Below are 20,571 nucleotides of genomic sequence, written 5' to 3'. Positions count from 1 at the left end.
GGAAAGCTCTTCTCTGCCATGTTCTGATCCTCATGCATGCTTTGTGCCACGCTAGATACGCACTGAGCACTGCTAAAGCAAAGTCTAAAACCAGCCTAGGTGAGAAACTAAGCAGTAAATTGCAGCAGGGCTTGCAAGTCAAGTAGGAACTGAACAGCTCAGCATTGCCACAAAGGCAGCTGTGCACTACGGTGAAGTCATGGACTGGAAAGCGAGTGAGCTCACCTGGTGGCCGTCCAGGCAGGGTAGAGACACTGGAAAACTGGTGTTGCCCCAACATCTCCCATTACCTTTCTCAACAGTTTGTGTTATGTACACAGCCTGTCCAGAAGAAACTTCAGTCCGAGGACTTCAGGTGCTGAGTTAGGCAGGGTACTGCTGTGAGTACTACTGTGAGTACTGCTTGTACATAAATAATGGAGTTTAATTGCCTTTGATTTTAAAAGTGCCTACACACTTTGATATCCTAACGAGATACCTTCTTGTATGTGAAGCCTACCTTCAGAAATCAGGTCTTTAGGCTCTGGCTGTTGTCTGAGACTTGAAAGTGGTTAAGGAGGAGCCAAAAGGACATTTCAGCAACGGTGAAGCAGAACACTGATAATGTTTACAATGATGCACGTTGGCCATTATTTCTTTTATAGAAGGCCAGTGTATTTTTAGTTATGAATTCAAGGAAACAGCTAAATTAAAGTACTCTTCCCACCTCCAGGTATTAATAAGCTTAAACTACTAGTATCTGGACAATTAATAGTACTTTGGCTGTGAAGGAGAATCTAGAAAGTGTCCTGTGTTCTGGTCTAATCTGTACCATAAATGGAAGACAACATGGCATGGATTTCACCTGGATAACGGGACCATGGATTTTTCCATCTGTATTTCTGCTTTCTTAATGTCTGAAACTTTGGCAACAAAAGAACAGGACTTTTGATTTAGGAAAAGCAATGAAATCCCTGGCAAATGGTATAATAATAAGTAGCTCAGATGGGTTTGGAAACAGGAGTGCTGGAGCTCTCTGTCTACACTTAACGGGCAAGAGAAAATTTCTTGTAACCATGATTTTGTTATAACTCATAAATGCTTGCTGGAATTAAAGGCCTCTTGGATACCAGCAGGGGAAATTCGTCCATAAACATAATTTTAAGTATTCATCCTCTATAAATATGAACTTTCCCTGGAATCTGAGGCCAGGCACGCAAAAAGAGACACACAAAAAAACCTAGTTACTTCTGAAATTATTGACTGCACAAGTGTTGTTCCAGCCCCAATCTCTTGCACATGAAAACTCAGGCAAAAAAAAAAACCACATCTTAATGACTTCACTGAGAGTTTAATAGGGCCCTTACAAAGTATTGGCTGTGCGAGCTTGTAACAATATATACTAACACAAAAATGTCAGGAGCACAAGAAGCAAAGGGAATCTGGGGAGCATCTTCTCTCCTAGCACTCCTCGAGTCACATATACTGGGCACTTCTAAATGCTACAGCAAAGCAAGAGGCTCCAGACCCACACATTTGACAGCTGAGTCATAAGCACTTGGTCTGCAGCTGCCAGACTGGTCTAGTCCCACCAGCAGTAACTGTCGTATGTTGCTTCTTGAGAAGGAGATTTAACGTGTTACACAGAAGCCTTTGGAGAGGTTGTGACAAGGATCTTCCGCATTTCCTCTTCCTGGCCTTATTTTCAAGACGATTGCTGTGGTTGCAGAGGAAATTTGGAAATATATGACTAATGCTGTTCTATGTGCCTGGGATTTCAGATCATCCAGGGTGGGTTTTCTGTACAAAGCAAGACACCATTCACAGGAACAGACAGCACTGCCACAAGCAAGGAAAAATTAAGAATGAAGGATTAAGCTGCCAGGAGGCCCTGAACACTCAGCACTCACGCAAGCTTACTGGGACACAACGGACCCTGTCAGTGAATCAGCATTACCATGCTGGAGATGGGTGACGGTTATATAAAAACGAGAAGTAGGTCACACACTCGTCTTCATCAGCAATAAGATATTTTTGAGGCTAGGTTTGTACTGCCAGGTCTGAGGGTTTGCAGCACAGCCAGGTGGCACAGGTTGAAGCTGCAGTTTTGCAGCTCACAAGCTCCCTGCTCAGGGACCTGCTCTCCCAGGCTTTGGCCAGGGGTCCCACATTGCTACCAGAGTCCAGACTGGCCAGGACATCGAGGGTGCGTAAGGCAGCAGAGTTGGAGCAGTTTCAAGCTTCACATACTTAAGCCCTTGCCCTTTGCAAAACAACTTAATTATGTCCTCTTGAGGCCTTTCATAATGTTCTTTCACTTTTCCTTTCTCTGTACTGCAGTTTGCATTAGTTTTTAAATACATAAACTAAGCATTAGCAATTACCTTACCAAAAAAGGAGCAAATTTTAACTCTTCTTGTCAGTGTTACGTGTCTTTCTCAGGTACAGCTAGTAGGGGCTGGGGCTCAGGAATGCATCCAAGGCAGAAGATTGACTCTGGAAGAGGAAAAGATAAGGACAATCTTAAAAGATTATCCAGGCACTTTTAAAGGTTGAAAGAAAGAGGGCATAGCAATTCTCACACTTGCTTCTGTCCTGGTTTCAGCTGGGATAGAGTTAGTTTTCTTCCTGGTAGCTGGTGCAGTGCTGTGTTTTGGCTTTGGTGTGCAAACAGCGTTGATAGCACACTGATGGCTTTGGTTTGTTGCTGGGTGGTGTTTATACTGAGCCAAGGACTTTTGTGTTCCTTGGGCCCTGCCAGCGAGAGGGCTGGAGGGGCACGGGAAACTGGGAGGGGGCACAGCTGGGACAGCTGACCTGAACTGGCCAAAGGGATATTCCATACCATGGGATGTCATGGTGAGTATATAAACTGGGGGAAGAAGGAAGGGGGGGACATGTGGCATTATGTCATTTGTCTTCCTGAGCAACCGTTACCCATGACGGAGCCCTGCTCTCCTGGGGATGGCCGAACACCTGCCCGCCCATGGAAGTGGTGAATGAATTCCTTGCTTTGCTTTGCTTGCGTGGGCGGCTTTTGCTTTACCTATTAAATTGTTCTTATCTCAACCCTCAAGTTTTAGATTCCGTTCTGATTCTCCTCCCCATCCCTCTGGGTGAGGGGGAGTGAGTGAGCAGCTGCATGGTGCTGGGTTGCCGGCTGGGGTTAAACCATGACAACTTCTTTAAGCCAAAACAGGAGATTGTCATTATATGTTGTACTACTTCTGGATGAAGCCACCTCAAAGGACAACATCAAAGAAGATCTCTGTGTTACGGAACTTCCTTCATAAAGCATATTCTAGGTGATTCAGAAATGTTTGAGGAGGTGATTGATCTCTGGAGGGCAATCGTGAATAGTATCAAGAAAAGTGAGAAAGGTTGACAGAGTAGCAATAGGATGTCCTTTAGAAGGCTGCTAATCAGAACACCGTAAATTTCATCAGTAGCTTCCTAGACAGTTTTGATGGCTTTTAATGGCCCTTTCATTAGAGCGAGGAAAATTTATCAAGTCCTCTAGGCTTGAAAGTTACTTCTTTCCTCTAGAACCACAGAGACACTGTGCACATAGAGACACTGTGTGGGAACAGAAAAAAGTTGTAAAGCTATGGTGGGGCTCTAAGTACCAGAAGTTATTTCTGCAGAGAGGTATGGTGAGTGGGTGTGTAAGCTGCACAGGAGAGCTCTCCACCCAATTTTTAGATTCATCTCACTCAGTTAGGGATACTTAACACAACTCTGTGAGTAGAGTCATTATCAAAAACTCCCTCAGGGGATTGCTTAGCTCATCTGCTCCAGCTCTTGGTCTTTCCCTGAGCCTGTCCATCTCCTTCCAGGACCAGGGAGGGGGTCTCTGCCTTAATGCACCTCAGGTGTCTGTTTTCAGGGTAGGAATTCAGTCCTCGGCAACCAGACAGCCCCTGCAGAGTCCCGTCGGCCTTGCCAGGGTCTGGCCCCATTTCAGCTGCACAGAGCCAGCAGTCCCCCATTTTGCGCTTGGATGGCACAAGGCATGTTGTGCTCGGGGGAACCTTCTGGTACCAACACAGTGTTCCTCAGCAGGAAACGTTTTCAGCAAATATCTCAAGCATACAAAATATTTATAACCTCTTCTTTCACAGCTCTATTATTTTGCCAGTCCTGTGGAAGGGGGTTTATTTTTTACACATGTGATGTCCCACCTGCCTTGCAGTGCTGCAGGTCATACCCTAAACCCTGTGTCAGCCCCACACAGAAGGCTGTCTTCAATGACAGTAGACACCTCTCTTCAGGATTTCCAGGGTCTTCACCATCACCTCTGCTTTGTCCTCATTTGTGGAAGTGTGTGGAGAGGGTGATTGGACATGGAGGGAAAGCGGACCCAATATTAGAGTAGATCTGATGTTGAGTCTCAGAAGTTCTTGCCACCAATGGAAGATATGGAGAACAAAGGACCCTCTCCTCTGACTGGGAAAGCCATCACAGAGTTTGATTTAGAAAACCTCAGTGCTTTGTAAAATCTTACAGTAAGTATAAAAGGAGACTGTGAAATATGAAGTAATCAGGCATTTCTCTGAAACAGTGGAAATTGCTGAATAAAAATGGCATGCAAACACCTTGGCTCAATTTCTATAATGAATTCAGCAATGCTGAGAAAAGTGTTTTCATTTCCTTGTGGGACTACCATGTTTTTGTGCAGGCAAAATGAAGTTTCATCCAGGTGAGAACTGTGTCAAAGAAAAACTGCATAAACAGAGCACTGCTTCATCAGACAGGGAGTTACAGCCCTGACCTTTTAATTTTGAAGGACTCGGCCAAATGGAAAGATGATGGCACTAGAACAGCCTCCCTAAGTACATGCTCCTGTACAAACAAGTACAAAAAAATGCCTAGAAAGCAAATTTTCTACTTCTGGTCTACAGTCCTGTAACCCTCTGTGAATGTTTTTCCCCTTAGGTACTTCAACAACCCATCTGAAATCAATACAAACTTTGAATGGATAACATTAAAGACATATGCTTTGTTTTTGGAGAGTAAGACTATGTTTTAGTAACCAGAGGTTAATGAGCTTATAAAAAGAACTACAGGTCTGTTTTCCCCTCAGTCATATTTCCATGTTGCAAAACCTGCACAAGGATGGAACCACATGAAAGACAGCACTGATTTTTTTTTATGGCAAAAACACTGTTACACTTGTGTTCTCTTGCTAACTAGAAACTGTGAGAACTGATGAGTCAGGGACTGGAAGGCTTTATAAAGCAAACAAGTCCTAAAGAAAAGTGAAGCAGTTGTGTGGCACACTACAAAAAGGACTTTTTCTAAAGGCCAGTGAAAATGAGAATGGAGACCCTCCCGTTTCTCCTGTTACTATGTACAGCACTTTCTTGTGCTTTTCCTGCAGCCATAAGGCAGAAGGAAGGCGGCATGCAGCTTATCCAGGTGAGGAGGGTAAACCTTGGGGGAGATCTTTAGCAGCTGTTGAGCATCCATTGCAGTCTCTGGAACTAGTATATAGTAGCTGAGGAGCTAGTTCTGCAAATTCTAGCAGAATGAATAAGGTGACTATTTTTCAAAATAGAGGGGGCTGCATTCTGTACCATGACAATGACTTCTTCAGCCCTGACTCATTTTTCTCTTTTTTTGTAGAGAACTAAAACTGATGATGCATTCACTCATGTGTTGATTCTACAAATAAACAAACTCCTGAGTCAGTCTACATTTGACCTGTAGTTCAGGTGGAAATACAGTTATTTATGTGACTTCTGTCATTATGAGACATAACTCTTCATAAAATAAGGATATGATTTTGTCTGAATTATTACTGTCAAAAAAAAGTGGGGAAATGGGGTACTACTTACTACTGCTGACATTTTGTATTCAGTCATATATTTCAAACAGCTGCACTGTGTGCTCTAAAGGACTCTGGGTAACCCGAGAGCGCAGGGTAAGTGGAGGGTACATTACCAGAAAATAATCAATTAATTAGAGAAATACTCATTTTGACCATTTTCTGAGTAAACTGCAAAACTTTTATGGTGATAATATAATGCAAAAAAAATATTATTAAGAGAAAGATATTCATACAGGGTTTAACAAACTCTATTACGCATGCTCCAATGGAACAGAAAGAAGAGTAGTAAAGGTACATGTCTGAAGGAGTGTTAGTATAATTCCTGAAGTGCTTCAAAAGCAAACACAACTGATTGTCCTAAAATCCCTCCCCACTATCCCCCGCCTCCCCCCCCTTCCCCCATTAGAAGTACCTAGAAAATTATGATTTTCTTTAAGAAAGGTGGAGAATCTTTCATTCTGAAAAGTAATAGTCCAGCGGCCCAAAAAAATTAAAGAAATGCAGGAATTCTTTGGGCTGGAGGTGATGGGCAAACTGGATTCTGGCACTTTGGACCTGGTACAGAAATGCTGCTGTGGATTTTCTGGTGCAGCTGGGTTCTCCACCTTTACAGAAAGGCCAAAATAGGCAAAACAAGTTTTGACATATAGGTAATTATAGTGGAACTCTTAATGTAAACAGAGTGTGTTACACAGCATAAGTTGTAAAAACACAGCTGGTTTTCTAACTTATATTTTAAAGGATATTAAAATACACACCAGACCTGCAAGCAGCAGATGTCAATGCAGCCATCCAACAGGCGTTGTGTTTGGAGCAGTGTGACCCCACTGAAATTCATCAAGAAGGGCAGAGGTGATGCAGACATTATGATCTCCTTTGCAGCCAGAGGTAAAACTCTATGCAAGCATTATGAGTTATTGCCAAGTTACTGCCTATATGGAGCAGCTGCGCTGAAGCGCTAGTGATTTCTCCCCGTACATGGCATGTGCAAAGGTCAGTGTCCAGCTGCACCAGCAGACAGAAAAACACAGTACCTGCTCAAGATGCTGTGGCTATAGTTCTTGACAGTCTTTGAAGAAGGGTATAGAGGCAGATGAAAAGGAGGAGGGAGAAAATAAATGTAACGAGCTGCCTGTAGTTCACTGGATCTATACCTAGTATATGATGCCCAATGCATGCACAAACCGCAAGAGGCTCAGTGCTTGCAGGGTATACCCAAGCCTAGAGCGTTATGGAGCAGATAGCTCTAGTTACGCTCCTGGGATTAGACATGTGCTTTGTGTGAAATAAATAAATTCTAGACAGACTCAAGGCATATAATTCTGGCACTGCCCTCAGGGTAGGCTTACCAGCAGCCTTCCCTCTCTCATTACCAACCATGCACACATGCACACTTCTAGTCAGCTCCTGTGTTCCCACCCAAACATACCCACTCACCCAGGCTATGTAGAGTGAGCACATAACCTCTGTGTCCTTAAATCCTTTTCTGGAGACTACATTCAAGGTCTTACAGTCTTTCCAGGATCTCGCTTCTGCCATCAACACTTAACTTACCAGTCAGATTCAAGTAACCACCTGATGGCTGCTGACACAGAGTTTATGAATGTTTTTAACTTATGAGCAAAAAAGGAAATACATTTCAACCTAAAACACGTGTTCCTCTTCCCTTGCAGCAGCAGCAGCGTGTAAATGCCCAGCTATTTCTTGAGGAAACGAAGATTTCACTCCTGATGCATCAATTCAAATTTTCCTAAGTTTTCCCTATGAAAAATAGAGCTTTTTGCAAATCTGTATGGAAGGGGAATTTGGAAGTTTACAAAATCAGAACAGAGCGCTCTGTGCACGGCTGAGATCCACTACTTCCTTAACCCCCGTCAGCTGTGCATGGGACTTGCTCCTCACAGTGACTTCAACTCCCTTTCATGTCCCAGGAGAGTCCATTACTCCCTGAGCACGCAGCAAGGACTTTGGTGGAGTTGCTTGCTTTGTTGAGGATGAAACCTGGACCAAGAGCAAAGAGGGTAGGAAATTAAGATCTCCAAGCCCTTCCTGAAGCAGGCTGCAGGTGAAATCAAGGGTGCAGTGTCTTTCTTCTCTCTTCCTTAATAAGTGCTTAAAAATGGTGCTGATTTCAAGGACCATTGGGCATCTGGTTTCCATAGGTGTAAAAAGTCTCTGAGCCCTCTGGTTTAAAATGTTAAGGCCTCAGCTGAACTTCTGCCATGAACTCAGTAGAGACTTGTTTGGGTGGGTTCTGAGGGACATGGTAGCTCCCTTCTCTCCACTCCTCCAACCTCCTTGTCTCTCCCCATGCAGTTACATCACTTGCATTGGTCCAGGGTCCTTCTCCTGTCGCGACGGAGGGAAGACACAGTCACTCAATATGAGTGATCAGCAGACTTCGTTTATTGTACCTTACAGTCACCTTTTATGCCTTCTTATAATTAGCTCATACATATTACAAAAGTTAAGCTCATTATTGGTTAGTTGCCTAAATACCAAGCCCGCCCCTTGTTTCTCTTCTGTAGTTATCTGTTCCCACCTGCAACATTCTTTTCCCACCAAAATCTTCCTGTTACTGTGTAACAAGAACAGCCAAAGACAGTGTATTTTGCTTTACTTCAGATAAGCTGAGAGCGATGTGCATTTTTGTCCAGCCAGCTAGACTATGTCTATGTGACCCTTTTCAGCTAGCCAGTTATCCACACTTCTCCCACACTGATTTCTGCAGGATCTACAGACTGTTTCCTTGTGCTCTACTGTAATGATTTAATTATTTTTCTTTCTGATCAGAATTCCATCTGCAACTGAATTTCCTATAATAGATTCATTTGCTTAGGCAAGCAGTTATGAAAACTTCTGATCCTTCAAGTTTTCAGGACAAATGAGAAGGCACAGTTCTCCTGTTATGTGTTCTGTTTGCTGTTTTCAGCTACAAACCTGTTTTATGTTGCTGCCCATGAGTTTGGCCATTCACTTGGACTTTTCCATTCCAAAGACCCCAATGTTCTGATATACGCAGTGTGCAGGAAATTTGACCCTTCAGTATTCCCTCTTCATCAAGATGATATTAATTACCTCTGTGGTAATTGGCAGTTATTGATCAACTAGTGCTTATAATCTCAAAACCTTTGGAATACCTTTTAGTGACATTTTTGTGTATGGGATGTACCTGAATGAGTTCTTTAATTTCTTCCATAAATGGCATCTTTTGGGACCATCTTCTAATACCCACAATGATCAAAGGGAATCTGCTCAGATGAAAGACCCAACTGAGCCAAAAGATCCCTCACTGCCCAACACCTGAGGCCCTGATTTAACTTTTGATGCTGTTACCACTTTCTGTGAAGAAATCGTTCTTTAGGGACAAGTAAGTCAGCTTTCTGAAAGTAAAATGGCTGGGTGTCATTTTTAAATTATACCCCACAGCATGGAAAAGTAACTTTACCCAGAATATCAGCCATTCCAGACAGAAAGGTGAGACAGGGAATCAGGGTAAGAGGTGGGAGTCAAAAACCACGAGGATGGTGGAGAGATTAAGAGGGATAAGTATAAGGAGGAAGATCACCTTTGAAACAGGGTATGTTCTGAATAGGATGGGGAAAAGTGGCTCCTCTGGAAACATGGGCTGTTTTCACATTAGGTTGCAAGCAAGTCCCAAGTGTTTGGCCTCTGGGAGAGTTCAGCTTTGGTAAAAGGCACAACCAGCCCTGGGACACAGCACCTTCATTACTGTCCTCACTTGCAGAGAGTTAAGGGTTTGCAAGTCCTAACAAAATAGCTGCTTAAAAAGCCCCTGCAGTGGTGATTTAGTACAATAATAAAAGTAAAATATAACTGATTCAGTGCTAAATTCAAACTGTCCCTCTCTGGGGCATGACAGCCCAAAGACTTCAGGAGAAGGGATAGAAAAGCTGTTTTCCCTCCTTTTCACGTGGTAGGGTTGTGCTTCCCCTGCTTCAGATCCTCCCCAAAATCAACATTAAAGCAAGTTTTGACCTCAGAGTTTGGAGTCCACAAAGCCAGTGAAGTGTTGTTTTGCAGAAGATCCTCATGTACACTGATTGTTTCTCCAAGCTGTTGTTGGTAAACCCAGGGTGGGGTTTCATTCCCAAAATCTTACCCCATACCAGCCATGTGAGCCAGGCCTCTCTAGGCTCCCCTTCTGCGTAAGGGAAAAAAACTCTGTTTTGACAAAATAGTTTGTCTGACCTATTTTAGATGTCTGCACCAAGATGAGAGGAATGCCACCATGGAAATAACTTTCTTTCCATCGACATTGCAGGGAGCTTAGGGTGACTAACGCAGGATACATGGCTGGGTTTAGTCAGATAAATCCTGCCCTTGTTGCCATGATGTGGTTTCATGCATTAATGTGTGTGAACATCTGATTTGATTTAAAACCTGTTCTGTATTTACATAAGGCATTTTTTGTGCAAGAATCCTGCAGTTAGAAGAGCTGATTGTAATTTAATATCTTCATTCTGGCCACGGCTGCCACCTGGCGTTATGCTGCATATGAAATTCCTGAAAAAGACAAAACCGTCATTTTTAAAGGTAAAATGTTGTATTTTTGTTTTCCTATATTGTCTTTCCAAGTAACCTTGAGAGTTTGTGTCTGGCTTAAAAAACACTTAAGCTCTTTCTGTAGGATTCCATAAGCTTTAGTTTAGTCTTACAAATTGGTGCATTTCAATCACAGAGATAACAAAAATATTATCCAAGATAAGGAACATGCATCTTATTTTTTAATGTCAATACAGAAAAGTTTCTCTGCCAAAATAAATGTCATTATTTTCCTTTTTTACTGGAAAATTATCTATTGAATTTTAAAATGATTGCATGTGCTTCTTCCTAGTTCATGGAAAACTAACATAAATATGAATGAAGACTGAAATTTCAGTTTTCAAAATATGTGGTGCAAAGAACTATTGCAATTTTTTGGGGCTCTAGAACTAATACATAGAACGTTTTCAAGTAACCATTATTTTCTCTCTGCATTTTTCCATCCGAAGATTAATTTTCATGAAAAGGATTGTGTCATTCCCCGAAGAAGATTCTGATAAGATCTTTACATGAACTTTTCTTGATAGGGGATGAATTCTGGGTTGTGAGAGGAGATACCATACTTCCTGGATACCCCCAAAAAGTCTACACCCCATGCTTTTCAAAAGGTGTTACCAAAATTGATGCTGCTTTTTATAACAGAAACGAGGAGAAAACAGATTACTTCATAGTGGACACATTTTGAAAGTAATATTTCCTGTGCTACTTTCCTAAATAGGAGCAAACATAATCACATGATCAATATCCTGTCATGATTTATGATGCGTTAGTCACGCACTTTTAGTAATCCCTTTCAGTGTCACAACTAGCTATGGAAAAACATTTGAAAGGGAGGCGAAACAGTGCTTTTGGATTTCTTTGGAATTAATTTAATTAATTAACAGTTCATTTATCTATATATTTATTAATTTTTATTTAACTGCCTTGGGGGAAAAAGCCATCCTACTGGTCCACAAGTTAACTCAGGAAACCAGTGGGAACCTCACTATATATCAAAACCATCTCTGTGGGGTAAGAAGGAATGTGCAACCACTTTCCCAGTTACTGATCTATAGTTTCATAAAGTTTCTGGTAAATGCCATGTACTGCAAAGAATTATCTGCTGTGCATGGTTATTATTTCCTCTTCTCAACCCAATTCCTACTGCTCAGGTTTGTGTTATGGGATATAGGTGTCTAAGAACTGAAGGAGGTGCTTCTGTAACAGAAGCAGTAGATAACCTGACCCTCTCCAAATGAATGACACAACTTCTCTCTTTCCTGCCACCACAATGCCCAATTCATCATACATACAAAGATCATCCTGGAGCAACTATTCAGCCACACATTTGTAGTTTAAGCAGAAGATCAGACTTCCAGATTTCAGTTCAGACTCTCATAGCCTGAAGGACTTCAGCTGAGCCGTTTGCCCTATCATTAAATCTCTTACTGAGCAAAGGTCAGAAGGAAAATGCTTTCAGAAGCCTTCTTATTCCAGCACTGATAGACAAACTGCAATTCATTAAAATGTAACAACCTGCTATAAGTAACTTAAGTAAAATGACTTAAAATAACTTACAGTTTAAAAAAAAACCCCACATTTTTTTCCTGATAAACATATCTTAACAGAGAGGCAACATGAAAGCAATCTTTTTATAATCCCACAAATCTGAAATTTGAGATAAGGTTACCTACCTCTCCTTTAGGTTCAGTCTCTTAGCAAAAATATTTAGCAGATTTATGATGATGCTTCAAATATTAGGTATTCTTAGTCATATCCTGACTTGATGTAAACAGAAACAATTCTTCCAGAGCAGCTAATAATGTAATAATAATTTACGGCATATCATTCCTGTCTCAACACTACCTAAATGACACTGAAAGTCTTTAACTGTAACTGAGTTACTTGTTGGTAGGAGAAGGTAATGAGATGAGCTGCACTAATTATGAGTTGTTTGCAGTTTTCATTGATACCAGGTTGTTTATAATTTTTTCCAGTTGTGATAAAAGAAGTTAGCCCACATACAGGAAGCCCGTACTGATAAGAGATGCATTTCCTGGAACTAATGGGAAGGTTGATGCTGGTTTTCAACATGACAGTGAGTAACTGTTCTTAATAAAATCTGTATGAAATGCTCAGGGTCATATTGCTGAGAGTTCTTGGACAGACAAAGGCACTTCTAAACACTGCTTATAGCCCTTAGGATGACCAACAAGACCCTGAAACAGTCACGTAACACTCCCATACTTCACTTTACCCCCCTGAAAAACAGTGATGATAGTCCTCTGGTGACAGCTTCACAGCTGGAAAGGCCAACCCTAAGGAACAGATAGCTATCTCTGTATTCATGTTGACATGCACTTCACACCATGAAGAGCACCACTCAGTACAGTGGTGTCCCACCGAAATAAGGTCTGCTTGCTGTGAGCAAGGCTATCACAGCCTGGCCCTCTGACATGAAATCGCACTGCTTTGAGAATAATAATCGGCGCCAGCTTCTGCTGCATGAGATTGTTACTTAGAGAGATGCTGGGACAGACTGAAGGGTACATCCACACTATCAAATGGCACAGCTTCCCAGTTGTCTCCTTGCTCCTTATCTCCTGATCATCAAGACCCATGCATGTTAGTTGTTTCCCAGCAAATCTATCAGCTTCGTCCAAAATGAGTCTTGCATGTGGTGCTGGGGATCCTTAACTGCAGCCATCACTCCTGGAGGGCAGTGTGGGCAGGGCTGCCCTAGACTGGACCTCCCCTCCCCTGCACAGCATCTGGTAGCACCCCACCAAGCTTGTACCCACTCTCACCTTGCCATGCTCTGTGCCGCACTCCTGGTTGTGCAATACCTACCCACAGGTGGCCAGAAATACACCCTTCTGGAGTGTTTCAACACAGCCACTGCGTAACAGCAGATATTTTAAACTGCAGAAACACACAGGATAAATTTTTTGTAGGGTCACCTCGTGGAATTCATTAAGAATGTTATGCACTCTGTGCATGGCTGGCTTGCTATGGGAGGTGTCCCCATGCTGCTGTGCATCATTTTGTAGAGGTTACACCTGGGAGCAGGTGCTGGTGACAGCATAAGTGTATCCAAAGTTTTTTTGAGCTTTTTCTCGGTGTTGTTAAAGCATACTAATCTTTACACCTGCAAGATCCGGGTTTTCCCCTTAGACTTCCTTTATTTCTTCCGTGGAAGAAAGCAATTTGAGTTTGGCTGTGATAAGTAAAGACAAACTTCTGGTTTCCATGTTAAGACAATGAAATCTGTAATGGTGTTGGAAAGAATGTAGTGTTATTGCACTAGAAACACTTCATCTTTTCTAAATATATGGAACGTATAGGTACTTCAGTGTTAGTCAACAAACCTCAGCCCTGTACAGTCTATGTTTCTGTAAATAACAGAACAGTATTTAACATACTGATGTATATATATGTACATAATTAACATCGGGATTGCTTGTTTACCAAAGAACAATGCAGTCTTTAATTTCGATCCAAAATTGTGTCTTGTTTTATGTTTCCCATCTTTTTGTCACTCTTCATGCTGTACCTCACCCTGCACAGAGCCCTACCAGCCAGGAGTCCATGAGGAAGAACATTTCTGTTCCTAGAAGCAAGGATTGCTTTCAACAAGTTTTAGCTATTTTAAAGTTAAGCAAGCAGGCTAATCAAAGCTCACAATTACCAAGAGACAGGCAGGAATTCCAGAAGGCAATCCCTCCCAGCCTGAGCTGGGTGCCTAGGGATGGAAATGCTCCTTTTCATTACTGACTGGAGAGGCAGCCTGTTTGAGCAGTTTATGTTAGACACCTGATTACAGAAGGCTAAGCTTAATCTTACCCTAAGATATTTGTTGATAGATATGTGATTAAAGGCTCATCCCCACAAACACAGAAGCAGAGGGGCACACTGGCATGTAGGGGAGCCCCAGTCATCCCTGATCTGCCTTTACTCCACTCCAGCTGTCCCCGGGGACCTCCCATGGGCTAGGGGACACCTGTCACCATGTGTCAATGGTAGAGAGTCCCCATCACCTCACAGGCTGAGGGGTCACTGCCAGGGGAACAGGGATCAGTATCCAGGGGAAAAGCAGTTGAGGACTTTATAAAAATCATTGTCATGTTTGAAGGGGACTGTGGGAATGTTGCAAAATCTATTATGGGTTGATTAGAGGAAAGACCAAAGGCAGGGAAATGGAAGGATCAAGGTAGACTGGGGAGAGGAAGGTTTGGGAAAATAGAGGGATAAATAGATGAAGGGGGATGGTTGCATGCAAACAGGCTGCAGGCCAGTGCACTTTGCTCATGCTCTGCATATTTGGTCCTGCCTTCTCAGTAAATCGTATCTTATGCACGACTGAGCTTTTTCTACGTGTTTGGGTGAACTTCAAGTTGAACTGGCTGCCGTGTAGGCTGAGGTCTGAGTACTGGCAGCTGGACATAGCTGCAAGCTGTAGGGACTTGTATGTTACTGGTGATGCAGGAGGTGTGGGGGCAGCTGTTGGGGGGACTGAGGGCATCCGCACTGTGTTTCCGTGTCAGTGCTTTACCAGTGGATAGAAGCCCTCATCAGCCAGAGGACAGGAACAGGATGGGGCCATCAGTCCTTTTCGTATTTGTCCAAGCGCCCCACATGTTCTGTCTGTCATGGTCTCTGTGGCCAGCCTCATGGGTCTCTGGACTCGGGAGACAGACACACAGCAGCTGCCAGCTCAGTACTGCTGGCAATAATCTCCCTGCTGCTGAAGTCAGTCATCACTTAGTAGTGCTTCACAGGGGCCCATAAGTGTTCAGATTAACAGCTAGCAAGATCTAAGGTCTTAGAGCAGGTATCTTTTCTATTTGATTCCACTTCTCCATGAATCACAGAATCACAGTATGATTGAGGTTGTTTGGACCTCTGAAGGTCATCTAGTCCAGCCCCCTGCTCAAGCAGGGCCACCTAGAGTGGGTTGCCAAGGCTCTAGGTGGCTTTTGAAGATTCTACTTTTGCACATATCCAAAGAGGGAGACTCCAGCACCTCACTGGGCAGCCTCACTCAGTGCCTGGTCACCTTTACAGTAAAAAAGTGTTTCCTGATGTTCAGAGGAAACCTCCTGTGTTTCAGTTTGTGCTCACTGCCTCTGTCCCTGTTAGGACAGGGCAATTGTATTGATACATACAATTGTATCGTATGAATGCAATATGATATTTTAACACACTTTTTTTCTGATGCATTTTAAAACCCCTGGTAGCAGAACTACTCAAATAGGGCACACCAGTGTGTTTCTAGCCACCAAAAAAAATTTATCTGAATTCTATCGAGGCCCAAACATATGATGGCATTCTCAGTCTTGAAGACAAATACTGCTGCCACACCCTGCTGTGGAGGTGGTAAAGATGACCTTGCTGACCAAACAGAACTACAGTCAAAATGATTGGTTTTAATTACAGCACCTCCAGAAAAGGAAATTTGTAGCTCTGATTGGTCTCTGATATTGCCAAGGCCAGGGAAGCAGGTTCATGTCTTTTAACTCAAATATTTCTATTCAATTTAGCAGGAAATATTTCAGTCTGCTTATTTGTCCCTTATTAAGCTGTTCTTGTTTTCTAGTTCTGGTTTTCCTTCATGTTTCTGGTATGGCGTTTTGAGTGGTCTCACAACTGCAAGACTTAATCAGTCCATGGTCTCAGCTATAACAGTAAAAGTCAAAAAGATGCATGTTTGAGCAGTTGGCTCACACTTTATAGATTTTTTTGTTCCTTAAGGAAGTTTCTAACTATCTTAGGTATGAGTGGTTTTCTTCGGTTGTTCCTGTTGCTGATCCTCCTCTACAGTATCTGTGCCCTCCTTAGCACTGCCATTGCTAGACCATGTCCTCTCTTCCAACTCCGAGCTTTCCAACCTTTCTTGGAAATATTCTCTTTCAGGTGGGATTATAGCTCTCAGAGCAAAGCTGGCTTGTCCTAGACCTTTCATGATTGTTTTGTAGATTTCTGGCTCTCAAATACTTACCTGACTTCTTTGTTTTTGATGGTTTCTGATTAGTCAGGACTCTTTCCTTCCTTATTTCACTAACTATGTACACAGATGATCATGCTAATTGTTAAATACAAAGTCTTGGATCTGTAGCAGAAACAGAGCTTGATCTACTCTAGTACTATCTATTTTAACATAATTTCTCTGTTTTAGTGGCAGATGTTGATGTCTTTTTTTCTTTCACAATTCTTATTTTGAAAACCTCTGGTACTACTGACAAGTCAGCCTCATCACCTGGGTGAAAGTAAACTTTTGAATGGAAGGTCATTGACCTATATTCAGTATCCTGTGCTCTCCTAAGATACAGTTTGATACCTGGACTCTGAGTTGATATATTCATTGCCTGTGGTACACTTAGTCCAAGCATTTCAGTTATGGTTTTCTCAGTCTTCTTCACACATCAGATTTTTCCATGCTATAGAAAAATTCTAGCCTCTTTGCATGAAAAATTGTGTGAAGACAAAAGTTTCTTCACAAGGAACAAGTTTATCATGTGACTCTCCTCTAGAATTCAGATCACAAAAATTACTTTGCTTTCTTCAATGCTTTATTTGTAATGGTCTCATTTGTTGTGGTTTTCACCACCTTGTCTTGGAGGAAATTTTGCCTACATCTGAATGTATCTATTCGCCTTTTCTTTGCCAAGGACTTCGTAGTGCGTCCACCAAAAACAATCCAGGAAGTCCAACATGGAAAACCCAACACTATCTACCCCAGAAAAAAACCAGTTTGGTTTGGATGGTGTTTTTTTCCTTACCGTTTATTGGTTTTCTTGGTTTCACACATTCACCCTGCCTGGAAGGGACAAACGCCCTTTGATACTGCTCTTGGCAGGATTCCATATGCATTATTACAATAGATAAGGCTGTGACAGTGAACCCAAAAGCTCTTGTGTAGTGATTTTGACACCCAGAACTAAAAGACCAGAGATTTTAACACCTGAGTAAAACAGACAAAGGTAAGTGATATTGGCAGAAAAGAAGGAAATTAGAATGAGTCCACTGAACTACTGTTTGCAGGGAGTTGTTCCTAGTGAAATGTTGGCTTGGGTTTAAGGAAATGGGGGTTGGGGGAAACTCTTTCTTGGTGACAGAAGCAGCATATTTGTGGGCTCAGAAGTGCTGAAGGCAACTCAGAACTGCAAAGACACATCTCAGCTGCCATTGGTATTCCAGAGAAAATAGTTAAAAGCTGCCAAGGTGCAGACTTTGTTTCCAGCTGATTCCTTGGCAGCCTCTCAACTGCCATCTGGCTGGTCTTCAATCAGCTCGTTCATGTCTGCTCCCTGCCAGCAAGACAACAGCCCTTGCAGGTTCACCAGTGGTAGCTGGTTCACAGGATGTTTTGGCCTTGGTGCCCTGCATCCAGCTGGTGGTCTGTCAGCCTGTAGCAATTCCAGTATGTCCCAAATTGTCCAGAGCCCCGGGGCATATGCAGATTTATCTTGTAGATCAGTGTGGAGATATTGATCTCCTCTTGCTGCCTATTTCAGCGCAAGTTTTACATCTGCACAACTCGTATGGCAAATGCCAAGTTTAGAGGCAAAGGCCTTTAAGCTGGTAAGGCTGGCTTTGCAAGGCATCCCAGGGCCTGTCTGCCATCAGGGAGGTCATACCCAGGACACATCAGAGCAAGTTCCCATCCCAAGCAACAGCTCACCTGCAGGGATGAAGAATGTGATTTGGTTTTCCTGTGTGTTCAGGAAACAGGTGCTTGGCATGGCAAGTGGCACTCCATTTACTGAAATCATTGATGATGCCATGTCTGAGACTGTGCAAGTCACTGATGTGTAACTCAGGCACTGCCCTAGTGTGTGACTTGCTACGCTGAATTGCTTTTCTACAATAGAATAATTAGGACTGATTCAGCACTTGGTATCCTGAGCCCTATCACAGTGGCCTTTGGACTTCAGCATGAGTTGAACTATGCCATTGTGCTCCTAACCCTGCCCAGCACAGCACCCTGGTTCGTAAACAGAGGGAGTGATCATTCTCTTGGAGCAGTATCAACAGCATTTCTATAAAGGAAATGTTTAACATTGGGTGACGTTAAGCCATGAGCTTATGCAGACTTCAAGACTGTCTTGGAGGGTTGCCTTCAACTTCAGACATCTGTCTTGGAGGGTTGCCTTTGGCTTTTTCATCTTGGTATTAAAATGTATTTGGGTTATTAAGACAAAATTCTTAATGAATTCTCTAACTCCGTGTGAATATCTGGCAACCAGTTGAATATTGCTGCACAGTGACATGATCTGACACTTTGACACTTCAGTCTTTGCATGAAAAGTGACATCCTTCCAGGAAAATACCCTGTTTCAGGGTAACATTCTGGGTTTGCAGAAAGATTTTTATTTTGTTGCTTCAAAATAGATGGGAAACCCATTGTTACAGGAGTTACCTGAACCTACGAAGAGTGAGATACACAAGGAACCAGACGAGTACAAGCATGAACCAAACCAAGCCAGTGCTGGTGCCCAACAATCAAACATACTGCTTCTCCTGTCCTGAGTACCCATCCTGACAGATGGGGCCCAAGTCACAGCCTTTTGTGAACATCTGAAGGAGCAGAGAAAGCTCATGGAATGGAAAAGTAATATCTATCTGTTAAAAGACAAAATAGTAGTTATTGAGAATGTATAAATCTGTATGTTGGGTATAAAGATGGTTTAGGTATGTTGTTTAAGTTGTAAATGTTGGTAAGAAGGAATTTCAGTAATGAGAATTAAATACAATGGAGTGGTTAGATTTATGTACGTATTAAGTCATGTGGGACCTAAGCATGATGCAAACAGTATGGGATAAGGAGCAGAGATTGTATTGGGTCTGGCTGACCCCCACAGCAGCCCCCACAGTGCTGTGCTTGTATTGGTAGCTAGAAAGGTGGTGATAACACACCGGTCTTTTGGCTATTGCTGAGCAGTGCTCACACGGCATCACGGCTGTCTCTTCAACATTCCCCACCCCTCTCACCAGTAGGCTGGGGTGGGCAATGTCTTGGGAGGGGACAGAGCCAGGACAGCTGACCTAAACTGACAAATAGGATATTCCATACTATAGGGCATCTGCTCAGACACAAAAGCTAAGAAAAAGGAGGAGGAAGGGGGGCATTTATTTTTTACGGCATTTCTCTTCCAGAGCAACTACGACGTGTACTGAAGCCCTGATTCCCAGGAAGTGGCCAAACATCGCCTGCTGCTGGGAAGAACATCTTTTGTCTTCCTTCAGTTCTGCACATGTGACTTTTGCTGTTGCTTCATTAAACTGCCTTTATCTTGACAGACAAGAGTTTTTTCATCTTATTTTCTCCCCTGCTGTTCTGCTGAGGAGAGGAGTGATAGAGCAGCTTGGTGGGCGTCTGGTGTCCAGCAAGGTTGACCCACCATGCACATGAAGAGATTAAGATATGCAAAGAGCACAGAATAGACATAAAAGTGCTTCCTGCAAGACTGACGATTGTACTTTGTAGTGCCACCTGCCACTGAGAAAGCAATTTTAAACATAATTGTGACAAATTATAACAGCAAACAGTTCTCGGAATTGTGAATACTACTTTTATTTTTTGTAATATTAAAATTACAGAACTACCAATCAAAGTTCCGCTGTAGTAAGAGACTTTGATTTAGGGAAAACCCACTATGATTCACACTGTGAATTTATCTTTTCGTTATTTAGTCAAGGGTGTGGGTGGAAGTTTCTCCTTAGGGAAAGAAGGATGAAAGCCATTAGAACATTTTAAAATATTATCAGGAATAATTAGGGGAAAAGGGAAATAGCCTGAAGAGTCAAATACAAGCCCTAGGTAAGTGAGGTACAAAGTACATGGAAATGTAGTCACTACATGTACTGAGACAGAAAATTGTTCCAGGCTGGGGAACTCTTCTGGGGAAATAAGCCTCCTTTTATGCTTCTGCCTAAATCCTTTTCAGTCAATGCTGGAAAGGCAGAAAGTGCTGGATAGACCTCTGGCAGTGCTTATGTTCCTATGCAGACTGAACAAACAAGGAACAGTGAGTAGAATACCTAGCAAAGGGATACTTCAAGGTCTCTTGCCTCAGTACAAACAACAAGGGTGCAGTTTTAATGAGGAAGAAATGTGCAAATAAAACAAGATTGCTGCTAATACAGGCAGACATAAGCCTTACTTCCTGGGTGTACGATGGAAAAGCCCTTGAAAATGCTGGCCCTTTCTTACCAAC

General features: G+C 42.6%; 1 pseudogene; it reads left to right on the top strand.

Moving 5' to 3' along the window:
- Positions 1-4,388: 4,388 nt before the first annotated feature.
- On the top strand, positions 4,389-13,584 carry LOC129735341 (stromelysin-1-like; annotated as a pseudogene).
- The last annotated feature ends 6,987 nt before the right edge of the window (positions 13,585-20,571 follow it).

Source organism: Falco cherrug, chromosome 2 (genome assembly GCF_023634085.1).
Source record: "Falco cherrug isolate bFalChe1 chromosome 2, bFalChe1.pri, whole genome shotgun sequence".
NCBI lineage: Eukaryota > Metazoa > Chordata > Aves > Falconiformes > Falconidae > Falco > Falco cherrug.
The sequence above is the reverse complement of the archived record's forward strand: the minus strand, read 5'-3'. Positions and strand labels throughout refer to the sequence as shown.